The sequence below is a fragment of the Parasteatoda tepidariorum genome, chromosome 10 (assembly GCF_982258835.1).
Source record: "Parasteatoda tepidariorum strain Cologne lab strain chromosome 10, Ptep-v5.0, whole genome shotgun sequence".
Classification (NCBI taxonomy): Eukaryota; Metazoa; Arthropoda; class Arachnida; order Araneae; family Theridiidae; genus Parasteatoda; species Parasteatoda tepidariorum.
This window is the reverse complement of record NC_141764.1, coordinates 163,538-182,105: the sequence shown is the minus strand read 5'-3', so window position 1 is coordinate 182,105 and position 18,568 is coordinate 163,538. Positions and strand designations below refer to the sequence as shown.

The 18,568-nt window shown below is 26.9% G+C and overlaps 2 long non-coding RNA genes across 3 annotated transcripts in view; both read left to right on the top strand.

Moving 5' to 3' along the window:
• The first annotated feature begins 1,086 nt into the window (after nucleotides 1–1,086).
• On the top strand, nucleotides 1,087–5,341 carry LOC147802066 (uncharacterized). The gene is made up of 3 exons (XR_015429864.1): nucleotides 1,087–1,207; nucleotides 2,606–2,727; nucleotides 3,915–5,341. It is a non-coding gene; the product is annotated as an uncharacterized LOC147802066 (long non-coding RNA).
• A 150-nt stretch (nucleotides 5,342–5,491) lies between these two features.
• LOC147802065 (uncharacterized) overlaps nucleotides 5,492–18,568 on the top strand; it is a 28,215-nt gene continuing 15,138 nt past the window's right edge. Inside the window, exons 1-3 of one of the 2 annotated variants that reach the window (XR_015429668.1) lie at nucleotides 5,492–5,965; nucleotides 16,541–16,690; nucleotides 18,484–18,538. This is a non-coding gene — a long non-coding RNA (uncharacterized LOC147802065). The remainder of the gene's footprint in view (nucleotides 5,966–16,540; nucleotides 16,691–18,483; nucleotides 18,539–18,568) is intronic. The other variant, XR_015429669.1, reaches the window with a different exon arrangement.

Sequence of the window (18,568 nt, the reverse complement as noted above, 5' to 3'; positions counted from 1 at the left end):
CGTAGGCAAATTTCTCCCAAAACTTGATCCAAGAGTTCCCTTGTCTTCTGGATTTGGTTAAAAATCACAAAACAACTGAGTTGGACAGTAGTAGTCGTGAACACACAAAAAAAATCGGATCGGCTGTTAAATAAAATAAAGTCAAATACGTAGAAAGTCTTCTGTGGTAAACGCATCATGGGTTAGAATCCCCTTGCAGTCAGGCTTACCGTGAGAGGTTTTTGCGGTTTTCCCCTCCATGCAACTACAATGCGGGTTAGTTTCATCAAAAAAGTCAGCAACGGAGGCTTTCTCCAAATATATGTTCCAGGGGTTCCTTTGTCATCTGAATTGGATTCAAAATTACAAGGCTACGGTGTTGAACATTCACAGTCGTAAATACCACGAAAAGAATTGGGTCGACTGCTTTAATACAGAGAAGAGTGGCTGAGGGTATAGGGCACTTGCCTCTCAATGAGTTGACCTGGGTTCGATTCCAATAATTATCTGATCGATTCGAACTCAGCACCCAGCTCATACCGACCACAGTACAAGCGAAAAATATCCTCAGTGGTAGACGGGCCTTGAGTTAGAATAATCGCTAGACGTTAGGCTAACCGTGGAAGGTTTTACTTTCCTTGTAACGCAAATACGGATTATTTCCTTCAGAAAAAATCCTCCACGACGGCAAAATTCTCCCCGGTTCCTGAACTAGGAGTTCCCTTATCTCCTGGATGTGGTTCAAAATTACAATGCTACGGAGTTGAACATTAATAGTCGTAAACCCTAAAATTGGGTCGGCTGTTCAACGACGGTAACAAAATAAAATACTGAGAAGGACAGTGCGAAGATAAATCCAGGGTAAAAGCGGGATTCAAACCGGCTAACTCTACTCTTAGAATTAGATTATCTATTCTAATTTCTGCTGTTTTTTTTTTTAGATGTTTAGTCTGCCGCACACTGTTATCTTACCTGTTATAAAAATTTGAATTCAAAAAAACAAAAAACTGAAAAAACGTCGTAGAAAACTAGTAAGCTGAAAGCGGAAAAAATATTTTTACACAATCCTTCAAAACTGATATAAAGCCAACATTAATTTTTTTTTTTTTTTTTGTAATATCAACGAGAGTATTTTAAATTAAAAAAATTCCACTAAAATAAGAAAGTTTTTTTAAACTGCAAATTTCGGGGTGCACATCCCCAATGAATTTAAATATTATATAATGAAGTATATAATAAATATTATATAATGAAATTATATATTATTATTTCGGTCCTTTCAAGTAGCATTTTAAATTATACAGATTTTGGATTTCAACGAAATCTTGTATTATGCTGTCGAATTCCAAACTACGCAAAATGTCGTATTCAATAGACATAAGTGCGAGCGATGTGTAACGATCTTGATTCATTGCTGATCTGTATTCGTATGCTGCAATTAAATTCACAAAGACGTGATTCAACCCAGGTGATCCAGGAAAAACATCGAGAAACAAAATTATCTGCAGGGATAGGGGGGGGGGGCGTATGTGGATATCATCAGATTGAAATAGTATTTCAATTTTTACTTTATTTAGGTCGATAGTCCACTTGTTATTTTGAGCTAGTTTCAAATTTATTATAAGTGCTTTCTTTTATTTTGAGGTTTTGTTTAGAGAAAAATTACCAAATTGTGTAGGATATTATAAATGGTGTAAACCAACCAGTAAGTGTAAACCAGGGCCGGATTAACCTATAGGCACACTAGGCACGTGCTTAGGGCCTATGAAATTCAGGGGTCTACGAAAAACTTGGGAGAAAAAAATTTGTTGACAAAAATAATTTAGCTTTAAAAACAACAAGTGTATTTTGCACAAAATTATGAAGATACAAATAAAAATATAACCTACGAAAGGTATAATCCGGCTCTGGTGTAAACCTATTTGGTTTGGTAAGTATATATTATGTTGTTCTGCAACGAAGTAAAGAAGAAATTTTCTCATTCGGAAAAGATAACAAAACTGAAATATTTCATTTGCTAGTTTGAAACAGTGCTTAACATTCAAAGAACCAGTCTATTTGTTTATTTATTTTCTTGATAAATTTGTGTTTTGTGTAATACTTAGCTTTGTTAATTTGAAATGTTCTAATGTTTTTAAACATTATTATTTCTCAGAATTCCAATTGCTATTTTTAATTGAAATATTATCTTTATTTCTTTGTTTTGTAACTTTTATATTAAGATACTAAGTTTGCAGTATTCATTCTTAAAAAGGAAGGGTAGGACACTTGAAAGAGCCCCTAAAATATGGCACCCATTGCAGAAGAGAGCATTATTTACAGATATTTGCTTGGCTTTTACGACACTCAAAATATAAAAAAATTTTAATTTTATCACTTAAATTTTTTTTGAGAAAATTAGTTTAAATTCAAAAATAATTTCTCAGTTAAATTGGTACATTGTATAAATTAGTTTTAAAATCAGCGTAATTATCAAATTTTGAAGCACATGACAAAATATGTATATGGTTCAAGAGTTGGTGGGAAATTTAAATTTTTTTAAAATCCTCCGATTGTTTTTCTTTTCATGTTGATAACTATGTTTATTTATGCACCTAATTTTAAATATTTTTCCTTTCTTATCTAGAAGATGAAAATGATCCTTGATATCTTTTTGGAAGCTGAAGATTGCAAACATGTATTGATGGTGTCAATTGATGTCATTTATCATTGGTAGTCTGAAACAAGAAGCTATCAGCTGATCTAATGGTTAGTTAGCAATTAAGCTACCCTTCTATTTTAGTGGAGTATGTTTGATTCATGCTCTTGCCATTCAGGTCAAATAAAATATACATTAATATTTTTATTACTTTTCCTAACTAAAATATATTGTATCTAATATACTATAGCTAATATTATGTTTAATTTTTTTTTTCAATCTAATTCTCGTGTGAGGGATTTGGATTAACTAGTGTCAGGGTTTGAAAAAACACAGGGTAAATTGGGTTTTATATGAGAAAACCCAAGTAAAATTGTTTTTTTTTTTTCATTTAGTACTCATAAACTTTAAAGTTTTACTGTGTAAATATTTTTATTTATTAAATAGTTCTGTATAAGCTTAAAAAGTGTAAAATGTAAAATACATATAATAAAATTAAAATAAGTTTTAATAACACACTATCACTAATACATATTTGAATCTTTATTGTTAATTATATAACGTTTCACAATTTTTGACTCAAACATTATAAAATATAAATGCAACAGTAATATAAAAGGAACAAGTTTATTAATCTTTTTGTTTTCACACTCATATATATACTATTTTATTAAATATATAATATATATATATATATTATAAATTTATAATCAGTAAAAACTTCAATTTTATTTGACTTTTATCTTTAATAAAATTAAACTGAACTAAATATTTAATGGTCTTCTATATTTATATAATAAGATTAATAGAAGGTGAACTTAAAATTATGTATAATTTTAAAGAGTATCAGTCACTTATCCTATTTTTCAAAGATTTAACCTTAGAAAAAAAGACTTCATTTTCAGATAAATAATTTTAACTTAATATTTTTAATTTCAAAAAAACCAATTAATATATAAAATTATAAAAAAAGCATAGATAAATAGTTTTGGCTTGTCTTTTTAAAACCAGAGAATGAAACTTTAAATTTGTTAATGTATCACTTAGTAGACATCTTAAAAATAATATTTTATTCTTTTGCTATTTTTTAATGGGGATAAGCTTTTACCAAATAGTTACAAATTGTCAGCAAATGTTAAGAGTTAACTTAAAGATTAATTTTCAAAGAGCAGCAAACAGATTAATGTTTTAATGCTTCATTTTTTATTTATTATTATTGTCATACACCAGATTCAAAGTGTCCATATTTCTCTCTTAGATGGCAATATTATCTAAGTAGTACTATCTATCTTTGTAGCTCTATCTATTCCTAATTTATTTCGTAGTTTACTCCACACCAAACTGAAAGTTGAAAAGTGTTTTTCGTCAGGGGCAGAGGATGTTAGTGCTCAGTTTAAAGCAAGAAAGAATTGTCAGAAATTTTGTGTAAGCTTGAAAGCTTTTCCCATTTGGTAGCTTTTCCTTCTTTTTTTTTGCCATAATTTTCCACTATTTTTGTGATGAAAACTGTTGAATTACTGTGTTAAGCATCATTGATTTTGGAAAGTATTCATATCGAAAGTTTTGAATTTCATAACACCTGGCAGAAATTCTGAATGATGCTTAGAAAGCTAGTTTTCTACTAATTGCTCTTGTTCATCATTTGTAAGTTGTTCTCTTTTTTTGACATTTGTGATGTATGCTAATAAATGAGATGGCTGAACAGTCTAATGGAGTCTTTTTGCCAAACATTTATTATGATGTTGTGATTCATCAGCTCTGAAATTGAAGTATTTTCTGATTGAAGCTTATTTAAAGCTTCAGAAACAATTGATAACCGTTTTTCCAAATTAATAGCTTCTTGATAAACCTCAAAATTATTCAATATTTTTGACATATTTTTATTGAATTTATTTTGATGTTCAAGAGCAATCTAATGATTTTTACTGTAATTATTGGCAAAAGGTTTTACGAAGTCACAATATGAACTCTACCTTGTATTATTTGGTAATTAAAGCAGTTTTTTTTCTTCATTTGCCCATCCATCTGCTTGATGAACTTCCATAATGTGTTCAATGACACTATTAGAAGATGCTTCTTTTTCAACTAAATTTAAGAAACTCACTTAGTGTTCCAAGAAGGTTTTTTCAAGGGAGCCCCATCCAATAAAACACAGGCAGGTTTTCTCAAATTGGGCCCACTTGGCAAACCCTGACTTGTATGAAGAGAAACTACTAAAATTCTAAAAAAATTTATGTTCGTCGTTCTTGCTCAAATTTATTACCTTGTTAAAAGAGAAGATGGTAAGTTAGTTTACAATGGATGTTCATTAAGTGTTTTATTAATCTCATTATAACATTTTTAATGCTCATAAATTAGAGTATTTAAAGAAAATTATAGTGCTATTCTTAACCATTAAAAAAATGTTTCCTTTAAACTTTTAAGATTGTTCGGCGCAAAAAGTTATGCTGTGTAACCTGAATTTTTTCTTTTGTCACTTTCTCTTTATGCTGTTCTATCAGAAAATACTTATGAGGATATTTTCATTCTAACTTGCTTTAGTGTCTAGAGATGCCAACCATTAAGATTTATCTTTAATCATTAATTTATTATCTATAATCTTATATTCGAGTAATGAAAATTATTGTTTTTAGAAAAAGTAATCTGCTTAAAATGTCATTTTTTTCTTAAATATTAAGAGATAAGAAATTTTAGTGTAAAAATAGATATTCTACGATAAATTACCCCTGCCTCTTGAAACTGTTGCTAAAAGCAAGAAATTGTAAAAAGATGTCTAGAAACAAGAAAACAAAAATTAATAAAAGCAAAAAAGCAGGATACCTAATCACCCTTTCACTATTTTTTTTTGTTGACTCATCAAAGTGAAAAATAAAAGTGCTTCAGGTATCACATGAGACGTGTTATTAGTTATTTTCATTTCTAAAAATTTCTGTGATATATATTTTTTAATTTGAAACCTTTACAAAAGTGATATTTTTTCATTTAATCGTAAATAACAATTTCATAATTCATGTACCCTTTATGTACTTTTATAAACTTAAGTCTTAAAATTGTATTAATTTTTAATTTCCATAAACTTTAATTGTATGATTCAGTGCTTCTGAATACTGATAGCCAGTGTATAAATAATAACTAGTGTACCTCTGCAAATATATAAATAATTGTATTAAGTAAAATTACATTGATTCAATAGGAGCTTGAAACAAAAGTTGAATCTTTTGGTTAAAAGAAATTTCTACTCATCATTATGAGCAACAAGAAGATATGACATGAGCTTTGGAAAAAGGCAGACATCTACCAGGTAGGCTACCATGTCTGACTACAATTCTGTCTTCACTGTTTCATCTGGTAAGTAAAATTTATGCTGATAATTAGTGTTATATTTTTGACATATTGTATTAATCTGTACAATTTTGTCTATATAATATATACAAGTAATTTGTTTTAAAAAAGTTAATCATGCAAATCTGTTTCGGAATATGAATAATCCAAAATACCTTATTTGATTCATATTCTGTTGTGATACCTTTCTGAATAATAAATGTCTGTGGTTCTAAAAGTTTTTGAGTTTCTACATCTTTATTACTAATAAATTAAAAGAAATACAGCTTAATATTTGTATGTTTTTCAAAGGAATATAAAATATGTGCTATATGTTAAAATATTTCTGTATACGAAGTTTAAAAGAGATCATGAAGTTTCTACCCTCATTGAAAAAAAACTAATCGGGGGCAAAAACTTTCCCCCCTGTTAAAATTGTATGTTTAGCTTATTGAGTAATTCTAAGCAAGGATTTATATACTTTAATCTGTAAATAACATAATAAATAGTTTTTTGTGTTTAGTTTTATCATTTTATTCCTAATCTTTAAGAGAGAGAGAAAATTTAATAATTCATATAGGAATGAAGAAAGTGTATTTAATTTTTTTTATTTAAATATATTTCATTTATTGCTTTTCACTTGAAATTTCTTTTTAAGTCATAGGTTAAATTCTATAAACTTAAGTGTGATTAGGACATAAAAGTGAAATGGCATATAACAAAAGCATTGAAATCAATAATAATTAACTGGAATTAATTTTATTTGCATTAATATCTTTTATTCATTTGTTTAGAATGAAGTATAAGTGTAGAATAATAATTATAGATTATTATTGCCGCTAACTTTATTGGATTTACCAGTACATTTCTGAATCTTGTCAATTCCTCCTGCTCTATTGGTTTAATAAAAATTCTCCTTTTTGAATATAATGAAAATTCTCTAAAATTGAGTACATTTCCGTAAAAAAATCCTGATGGAAATAGAATTTTTACACAATTTATTGCTTGCTTGAATATTTAAATAAGTATTACAAACACATAATCAATGGAATCTCATTTAAAGTATTTCAATTATATTCATTCAGAACTCTCCTTTTAAATTAATTAAAAAATCTTTTAAATATTAATAATAAATTACTTGTCTATTACTATTTGAAATTCTACTAAAAATCATTTCAAGTTCATTTAATATTAATCATAACTGGAAAATATTGTAGACCATTCATAGCTATAAGTATAATAAAGTTTTTTTACTTTGATGTCAAAAAATTCCTAAAATTCTTTGTGTGTAAAATATTTAGTATCTTATGCAACAGTTATCATAAAATTTAAATTTTGTGAAATCTACTGGATTTTTGTCCCATCAATGTTGTCAGTTATAAATATTAAATTGAAAATAGTAAATGAGATTATAAGAGATATACTAGCTGAATACCCGTTCTTCGGATAGGGTGAGTAAAAAAAGAAAAGAATCAATAAATCAGTACTGAGAACTCAACGCAATCGTGCTGAAAATCAAAAGGCATATACAACACAATTAAAGAGCTTAATGGAAGAACCAGGTGAATGACAATTTTAAGGGAATTAATAAATTAGAAAAAATTGCAAAGTATTTGTGTCAATATGGGTATGTTTAATGTAACAGAACTGTTTTTGCTTTTATCTTAACTAATACATATTAGTTTTTAATATGCTTGCATGATTTTTATTTCAAATACTTGGCAGTGGCAAATAAAATGAAGCAAGGAATTATTTGTCCCATATTCTAATAAATTAGTAATGAAATAATTTGGGTGCAATTTCTTTTTTCATTCTAAAAATGTCACTTACCTGGTTCTTCCACTAGTTTTTCAATTAATATAGCTAAAATAATTAAAGTTTTTTAAAAATTTAATATTACATGTTGTAATCACTGGTGGCATTATGTTAAAGTAAGCAACGCTCCTTGTTAGTAATTCGTACCATTGAAATAAAAATTAAATGTATTTAGCATCACTTGGCATACACTATCTTAGCTACCAGTGGAAAAAAATATTTTCCGAAACTGCGGAAAACCAGCTGTAGAATTTTTATCAAAACCAATTCACCAATTACCATAATAACAGCAGTACATATTACTGTCAGTGATAAATATGAATTAAGCCACAGTTGTGAAAGGATATTTTTTAGGATTTTCTTAAACTAATTTCCCTTTAATCTTCCCTCCATGAGCTTGGCTTTTTGGCACATAGCTTATTTGATTTTATTTTAATTAATACACATTATTATTAATTGAGCACATAGCTTATTTTATTATAATTAATACACATCAATATTAATTGAGCATTGGTGTCAATAATAACATGCTGATTTTTTTGGGGTTGCTCAAAACATGAATAAATATATTTTCTCTTCATTTTTGCTTTTTAGTTCATAAGTTGCTTTTTTAGGTAAAACAAATTACCAACATTAATTAAGCAATTATTGTAATCAATGATTGTATGACGATTTCTTACGTTTCTTCTGGAAAAGTAAATGCTTTTACTCCATTAGTTTTGCTTTCTAGTACGAGGCTTATATCTTTTATTTCAATATGCATAAATTACCTTAACTAATTTAGCATCATTGGCATCAATTTTTAACATTTCTCCTAAATGAATAGTACCACTTTCCCATTAATTTTGCTTTTGAATACATAAATTTATTTTTTTCTATTTTATTACTGTTGGTTTTAAATAAGTAATTTTTTAGAAACATGTTTAAAAGAATTAAAATAAACAAAATGATACTGCATAGTATCAGACAAAGTATACATTTGGCGACATAAACCAAGCATGCTACCATACAATGTTCATTGAATTTATCTGACATAGTGAATATAGAATAATTAAATATTTAAATATGTGCACTAAACTATTTTTTTTTATTAAATAGAGCTATAAGCTGACACTTATCATTAATGTTATCTTTTAAATATGTGAAAAATTGAGTTGTTAAATTTATAACAATGGTTATTGCTTATCCAATCACAAAATTCCATTTCATTTTTCGCTCATCCTATTAGAACAATTTGCCGTAAAATGTTTTAATGTCGACAGTGACCTTCCTCATTCTTTGAACTATCTGTATCCCAAGTTTCATAGCTTTCGGTCAGATGGTTTAGGGGTCTATAAAGGACACACACACGGACAATAATTTTTATGGGTACAGATGACTACCTTTTGTTTAATTTTCTGAATTGCTTTGTATTTTAAAGTTTGACCAATAACTCTGCAATATATTAAAGTTATATTGCATAGTTCAATATTTCTTTTGACTAAAATGAAATTCTAAAATTTCTCAAATATGGCTGATTTTTAATAATATAATTATTCTTATTATTTTAAAAAAAATAGAATTAATACAGATGAAAGCTAAATATAATCTTGAATTTTTTTTCTTAAAAAAAAAGAAATTAAAAAAAAAGGCAAATTTGTTTTAAGTGAAATAATTTTATGAATAAATTTAAAGTAAAATTTATAGTTTTAGTTATATCACTTATATTAAATTTACAAACTCACTACAAATAAACAAAACCTGTTTAAAAACTTAGTTTCAGCAAATTTCATAAATTTTAATTTAATTTTCTGCGATAATTGACGATATCTTCCATTTAATACAATTTATCTTAATACATTGAATAAAATTATTTTTTCTTCAAAATGCACCAATTTTAATTTAAATGATTTAATATAATGTCTATTTTATTACATTACACATTGTTAACCTTTATACATTACTTTTTTAATTCAAATATGTCTCATTTTGATCAACATTGATTTTATGCATTGTTTATCATTTCAATGAGACATTGTATCATAAACTAAATATTTATAGTCTTTTAAACTATTTACTCTGAAACTGACATATAAGTTTCAAGTTTATTTGTGAAAATTAAATATAAAATTATATTATTCTCAGAACTATAAGCAAAACAAATCTTGTTTACATGCCTTAAAAAGAACAAAAAATTCTAAAAGCCCCAATTTTGGATATTTATCCAATGCAAGAGTAAATGCTTGGGTAAATAACCTACCCCCTGGGTATTTACCCGTCTCACATCTATAGTTGCAACCTCACTAAATCAAACCTCATCTCAACTATAAAAGTTTTTTTGAAGATTTTTCTTTCAAATTTTTTATTTCAAAATTATTTTTTCTTATAAACATTAAAATATTATAAAATGTAAATAATATTTTATATTAGTTACATTTTTTTTAATAAATTTAAGAAAAATCATTTATTGAAATTTTTTTATGAACTGGAAAACAGTTAATTTGAAAGAAATAATGTAATTTTTTTAATGAAACAAGACGGAAAAAATGTTTGGTGTTTTCTTTCATTATTAAATTTAGTTGATGCATTATTTGATTTTGTATAAATATTTGCATATTTTTTAGGCCTTTATTTTTAAAGATTAGGTCCCTGAACACCCATTATTTTAGTTAAAATTTAGTTACAGTCCTATTATTGAAGTTTGCAATTCTAAGCAATGAAAAATCAAAAACATTATTGCAGTCAAAAGAATCACTGCAAAAGAAACTTGGACTGAAATCATTAAAACACATTCAATTGCTGGAGAAAAAAAAGAAAAAGATTTAACATTATGAAAAAAACTATTTGATTATTATTTTTGAGAGCAATCAAACGGATCTTTTTGTACATTTACACTTACAGTGCATTTTAAGAGTGTTTTTTGTTTCCTTTTTCCTTAAATATTAATTTGAAATTCCTAATGTGTACTTTTTCACATTATATTTGACAAGTCTTATAAGATGTCTAATTAAGAAAAAATATATGGTTAATCTTGCTAAATTTTTGTGATACGACTTTTAATTGTGTGTAAGAATACTTTTTTTAAATCCTTATTTTCATGTTAAAAAATTCTTTTTGTCATGGAAAATTTCTTCATATCAAGTTTTTTTTTATTAGGGTAAGCTAAATAAGTAAGATCCAAGCTAGAGTGAAGGTGTACAAAAATGCATAAAAGTGTATGTTGTAAATGTGCAAAAATATGTCTTATTGCTGTTAAGATGCAATGTATGTTATTTTTAAAAGTAGAACTCTATTCTAAATTTATAAATTTTAGAAATGTTTTAAACAAATTTTAAAGGAAATATCAAGCAGGACTTTTTACTTTCTACTTTACATTGTAGCATTTATGATCAGTATAAGAAAAAATGCACCTTAAGGTTTAACATTTTATTTTTATTTATTCAGTTTTTGATATAACTTAGTAATAATAATTTTTTTTTATTATGAGACAACGTAGATAGTAACTGAAGGCAAGTTAACTACTCTACTGACATTATTAACTTGACTTTGAAATTTTGTAAAATTTTCTTATTTCAATAGAATGAAATACATTAAAGGACTATACTCTTATGTCTGGACATAGAGGAACAATGTTACATTTTTTGTTATTCAGCATAAAATAACATAATTTTTAGGTATTTTTCTGTGAAGTTATTTTAAAAAAAAAAGTGAAATATTCGTGCCAGATTCTTGTTTTTCTTCTGATTTTTCTGAAGTCATTTTTCAAATTTTACTACATTTTTTTTCCTACGTGAGGAGAATGCTTAGGAAAAATCTCTCACAGGAATTTACAGTAGGTAGTTAAAGGCATTTACATTGCAAAGTATTTATATATTTAAGAAATAACTTAAGATTCTCTTTTTTCATCAAACTGTCTCAAGGTCAAAAGGATGGTGCACGTCCAGTGTCTTCTAGATTTAGATGCCCACCAAAAAACAAGACTCCGCCCGCCCTGCCCCCCAAAACGGGTGATTTTTTTGATTTTAGGTTATTATTTTTTTTTTAAAAATTCGCAATAGCTCAAGTAATTTATTTTTTCAATTCTGATTATTAGTGTGCTGAAAGAAGAAATACATTTGATTTCATAAATTACTTAAATTTTAATTACTTAGATAAATCAAACTTAAACTACTTTTATTAAAGCTAGATCTACTTTTGCTCTGAACACTTCATATATGTAGCCTATTTTTTTTTACATTTCTAAACGTCGAACTCTTTTTTTCTTATCATATACATTTTTTCTAATTGTTTTGTAAAGAATCTGGAGTGGATTCAAAACCCCTTAAGTTTAATGGCTGTTGTCTGCAGTGTGAATATTGAAAAGGAATTTAATTTCTTTTTTTTTCAATTTATAATTAATTATACTTTTTTTTTAAAAAAATGATTTCTGATCTAAATTAATTTATTTTTCATTTGGCAAAATTGGTACTCTGTTTTTACAATTTATTTTAAGTTTTGAGTTTGATTAAAAAATAATAGCTTCTATAATTTGTTTTGTAATTAGTTTGTAGTAATTAAATTATATTAAGCTGTTTTTAATGGTATTAAGAATTTTTATTGCAGTATTGTTAAGTAATATGAAATATTATTTGTACATTTTAGAGTTCAGATCCTTCAACGTGAAAAGAATTTTAAAATAAAAAATCTTATTGAAATAAAATTTATAATATGTAATATATATCTTTTAAACAAATATGATTTTTATGTACCCTGATAAAATTCTCCGATGTTTCGTTGAGGGCTGCTACAACTCTAAACACGAAATTACCTGGCATGGTTTTTTGTATAGCAAGTTAATTATTTGTTTACTAAAACTACTTTATCAAAAAGACCTTATAAATTTGTTAATTAAAACTTAAAGTTTTTTTTATATAGAATTTATATATCATACTTAATAAGTCGGGTTAATTTTGGTTTATTAGCTTGCATTAATTAAATAATATTAAACTTTTTATTATTACTGGTATTAAGAATTTTAGTACAGTTTTATTGTTAAATGGTATTGAGTATTTATAAATCTTAGTAGAATTTTAATCATTAAACGCAGGAAAAAATTCTCAATTGAAATAAAAAATTACACTCTTAAATCTGTTTTTTTTTTCATTTTTTTTTTGTAATTATTTTTTGCTAAAATATAAGTGCAGAAAAATCTTAATTACTAATCTTGTTAATTTGTATGACAGAACAGGAAAACTTAACAGATAGCTTATGTTTTCTCAGAATTAAGAAGAAACTTCGAAAACCCATTTTTTTTTTCAAAATAGATTCAAATAAATGTAAAATTCGCCTCATCGATTTAGATTTTTTTTAAAGCTCGCAAGAAAATATTTTTGTTCGTTGTTTATTTGATTTGATTTGCCTGATCAAACAAAATATTTCTAGACATCAAAATTTAACTTTTGAATGATCAAAATGTAAAAATAAAATTTAAAATGCAAAATGTCAAAGTGAAGTGTGCATTGACGTACACTTCAAAAATGCAATATCAAAATTAGACTGAATATTTTTGTTTAATTCGTAAAAGAGGGTTTTTATGGTGCAAAAGTGACTTTTAAAATTTCTCTTTTATAACATATTTTATATTCATTATTTCAAAAGAGGTGCCAATAAGTTAAAAATTATACATTTTTGCCTTTTTTGATATTACCTTTTGCTCTGTATATTTTCAATTAACCAGTATTAGGCTTAAACAAATACGGCATGTCTTCATGGAACTAGTTAAGAAAATGGTGGTATAGGTAGTGTGGACAATGACTCTGCTCAACTTCCAATGGAATAAATGTTTATTGGTTAAATATATAACTCAATTTCCTAAATCAAAATGATTTTGTAGAATAATATACCTTTACAGTTAATGATTTCAATATTTAGCATAAAACCTTAAGATTAATTCATCCCTTAAAGGTTTTAAGAAAATTTAAAGGTGATGTTTTATCAAGTTTGATAAAAGAATACCATTCAATATAGATAAATGAAAGAATTTTTGCCAGACATTAAATTAGAACAGCAAATGGTTCTCTTTTGACAGTTGTTTTCATTGAGGGAAATATTACTAAACCATGCGCTCCTCATTTGAACCATTTCATCATCAAGTTAAAACTATGGTTATTGCAACTGATTCAATTTTAAATTGATTCATGCTATCCAATAAAATCGAATTGAATACTAATTTTTAATGTATTGATTTTGTTTAAAATGTCATTTTTAGTTAAGTGAAATGCCCTCCATAAGGCTTAGATTGTAATTGATTTAATTTTATCTTTAGATATACCTTTCTGAGTTATGATAAATGACTACTTAATAAATTATCAAATTTGTCACTAGCACCTTAGTTTGTCCACATTAGTCATGTGTAGTAGAGCTACTGAGGATAAAAACAGCCTTTTTATATCTATAAAAAATATTACAGAATAACTAAACAACTTTGTAATTCTAGATATAAACCAGAATACAGGTAATCATTCAGATTATTAGTGAAAAAAAATTCTTGACTAGTTAGAAAAATATATTTAAAAAGATTTTTTGAGAAATTTGTAAGAAATGTTATCTCTCCAAAATGAACCTCCAGAAGAGAACTAGTCTATGTTACTTCATATAACCGAACCCTCAGCTTTAACCTCCTTTAAAATATTTCACCTTAAAAAGTTCTTTAATAATGTTTGAATTGTAAACTCAAAAATATGTATATGTTTTCAGCACAATTTGGACACTCATCTGAGAATTGAGAACATTGATATTTCTTCTGGCGTTCTCTTTATGATCATGATACTAAAATGGTATATGTTGCTGGAAAGGTCAAATATTTGTTTGTTTTTATTTCGTTTAGAGCCTAAAAAAAAGTAATGTTTTATTGAATAACATGCTATTTTTATAACTATTAAGAGTTTGGAACATCACAGGGTTCTTAGTTATCCTGATATTCTTGATATTTCTGATCATATTTTGTCCCAATTTTTATCTTTTTTGTCATGATGTTCCTGATTTTTGTGTGTGTTCAGAATATTCCATTTTCTACAAATAAAAATCATGTATATAATTACTGAACTGCCCATAAGTTTGAATTTTCCATTATTTTGGGAATGGTTAAATTAATTTTGAAAAATTTGTATTTTCAACCCAGCATCGTTTTATTTTATGTAATTGTGCTTTTAAAATTCACAATATTTGATGATTCAAATTTATGGACTGCTCATTTATATGCACGATTAAGTCATACAACCTTACCTGCAGGATACTTTGTTTCAAATTATTTAGGAATGCAGTCACTTTACGAAAAAGATATTCAATAAATCTTATGTAATATAAAATTTTTATGGTGAAGAATTCAAGGTTCATACGCTTATTTATGCAAATGCAATAACAAACATTGCAGCGTTGAATTCTGTAGTTTTGAAAGTCATATTGATTTATCTCTTTCATCTGATTTTAAAAATATTTGATTCTAATCATGTCATAACAATTTTGAATGGGAAATTGAGGTATTATCCACTAAATAAATTTTGTACAATAGTGTTAAGAAACACAATCACTCTGCTTTTTCAAGATTATTGAAACCCTACTTTATACTTATTTGATAAACACATTGACTGCCACGTCACCCATATTCAGATAACAGCATAGTTTCTGATCAGGCCATGTCACCCGTATTGGGATGATGCTTATTTGCAATGACTTCTTGCGAAGGATATTCATATGTATTTTAAAAGATATTTCACAGGACGTAACAAAACTATTGAATTTTTATAAAAGTAATTCAAAAATGATTTATTAAGGAAATTATTGTGAGCCTCATAAAAGCTTTCTTGTTCACTTCTATCTGACTCACTAAAAAGTAAGTTTTCCATTTCTTTTTTTTTTGAAATTTCAACTAATTAGAGTAAAAACTTTAAGTTATATTCCTCTTTACTCAGCAAAGATTCAAACTGATCATGTGAAGTTGTGAGATGAGAAGAAACAGACTCAATTAAAAAGATATGATATCATGGAAACAAAACGAACCGAGATATTGTTCTTGTGACTGCCATGGACTCATATTATTAAAATATCGTTGAGACTTAGCAGAATACACTTCATACTCTTGGCCTGAAGGAGATTTCACTGCAAATGCATGTGGCAGTCAATGTGTTAAGGAAGTCTTGAACTCGATTACAAAATTTAATTAAATATTGGTATGAGGGAATGTTAACTGATTGATACTGATTATTTTTTTTATTTCAATGTAACAGCACTGTAAAATTTTATATATTGATTTAAAATTTATGTGTATTGATCTCTTTATATGTATTATTAATTGTTCAGTACTCCATTAATAGAACTGTACTGGATACTGTTAAACTATCTGACTAAGAGAAGTTTTGAAACTAAAAATATTATATTTTGTAATTCTTTTGTGATAAAATTCACTTTTAATGTACTTAAGGGAAGCAAATTATTATTTTTTCTAAATTTGTCTTTAAAAAAAAAAACAAAAAAAAAACAGTCTGGTATATAAATACTTCGCAAAAGAAATGTTCTGAATTTTTTTCTTTGGCTATCACTAAAACAGAACAACTGTTAGTTCACGATTTGACTATTCTTAGCCTGCACTCTTTATGCTAATTATGAAAATGGAAATGTCTATGCGAAGAAGAGTCACAGTTAATAGAAATAAAAGGCATTTGTAATCTAATTATTTAATATTTAAAAAATTACTATAAGACTGCATTAAAGTTTTGCAGAACTTTGCAAAAATTAAGAATTATTCTTTGATTTTTTATAATTTTCTTGTAGGTAGAAAAATCTGGTCAAATTAAAATCTTTGGACTGCTTTCCTGACCAAACTTTTATGACCATATTTCCCAGATAGCGAGAAATATTCCCCTTCATTTTGGGGTCAGTAATTCGAATTCGTAGAAAAAAGGGTGTGTTTGTTCAGAGAAAGTAAGTTTTGTGTCTGATTTCTTGATTTAAAATATCATCTGCACAAATTAATTAACATATTTGTGTCACCCACTCAAATCATTGAGTCCTAGAATGTGAAGATCCGATCATTAGATCAAAAGTTATTCAGGGTGCTCTGTTTTTTATTTTGTACATTAGGTAATTTTCTATGGATTTTTAAATTTTATGGTGTTTGAAATTATAACTCTCATGTTTGAGGACCCCAAGCTATGACTTTTTTTAATTTTCCTTTGTAAAAGAGTTTCCAAAAACACTCTTAATCTTGCAGGGCAAAAGTTTTTTATTGGTAGACCAATAATTGTCTGAAAACCTTTTTTTTTTAAAAATATTTTGGAAATCATTCCTTGCTCAGAAAGGTCTTTTTCAGTTAAGAAATAAAAAATCAGACTTTTAAGGAAGCAATTATTGAAAAGATCGCTGGGGACATGCCAAGAAAAGGGTTTTTGAAGCTTAGCATACATTTTTAATCACATATAATTTTTTAAATCATTCACTCTCAAACATTAAGTAACATGTAAATTTTTAGATGTATCAAATCATTTTAAAATGTTAACAATAATGGTATTAATTCAACGTTTAATAAAATTTATCATTTATTGTATGATATTAGAAATCTATGGCACTAAATTGTCGCATTTGGTTATAATCATTCACAAGGAATGTTTCAAAATTTTATAGAAAATTTAACCTTTGAAACATAGCCAACACGTCAAAGAGGGAGATGAAAAAAATCTTCATAATCTTCATCCATATTTTCCTCCTTTTTATTTTGCTGTCCTCACTCAAAGTTATTAACATTATGAAATCCCCCTCCCCCTATTATCTTATTACACTTTTTGGAAAAGAAAATTCATTAATCTAAAAATAGATTTGTACTACAAAATCTGCATATGATGTCTAATTTACTGCTTATTATAAAATCACTGAAATTTCGAATGTTTCTTGGTCTTAATTTCACTATAAATTATGTTTGGGGTTACTGAGGCGTTATTTTAGGGTAGCTTTGGCAGAGTAACTTTGATTGGGGGTTTAGCACTTTGCCAAAACAAATTTCCCTATCTACTTAGTGGGGAAAACAGTGGAAAGAAACGAAGGTTACCCACAAGATAGCCATATCTGAAACAGATGGAGATTCATCGTGTTCGATTAATGTCAAGTGAAGAAAGTGAATGGCTTGATGTACAACAGGCAGTAGCGCTCAGAAGGTAGAAGTGCTGAAATACCTTTAGTAAAATATCACATTAACTACTAAATATGCTTTTGTTTCTTAAAAGAAAACATTTAATGGTTTTAAGAATTGCTACCAAAATTTTTTTTTAATACAGTCGAACCTCTTTCCCTCAAAATTGGCGGGAGTATCATAATTATTTATGTTAACCAGATTTCATCTTATCCGATACATTATGAATAATTGATACATTATGCACATGCTTCTTATCTATGTTGTGACCTTCCATGTCAGCTCGAAATTTTCATGTTAAATATGTAAAATACAGTAATAATTGATTGCTGACTCCCGGGACCGAACATATATTTCATGTAAAACGATATTTCACACTAAGTGATTTCGCATTAATGAGGTTTGACTGTATTTCCTTTTTTTTTCATATGAAGAAACTGATATTTTTACCTTTTTCATTCATGTGAGAAATGATAAACACAAAGGAATAAAAGATATTTTTATCAACATATTTACATCTAACTTTGTGACTGCCATTGGAAATTCTTTTAAGTTCTACTTTAGAACAGAGAATTCTTTTTTTTGATTCTAGTTACTGTTTTACCTTCTGCCTGGCAATGTATTCGTGTCATGATGTCTTATATCAGGTAATTGTCGCTTGTCTTGATGGTATTTCT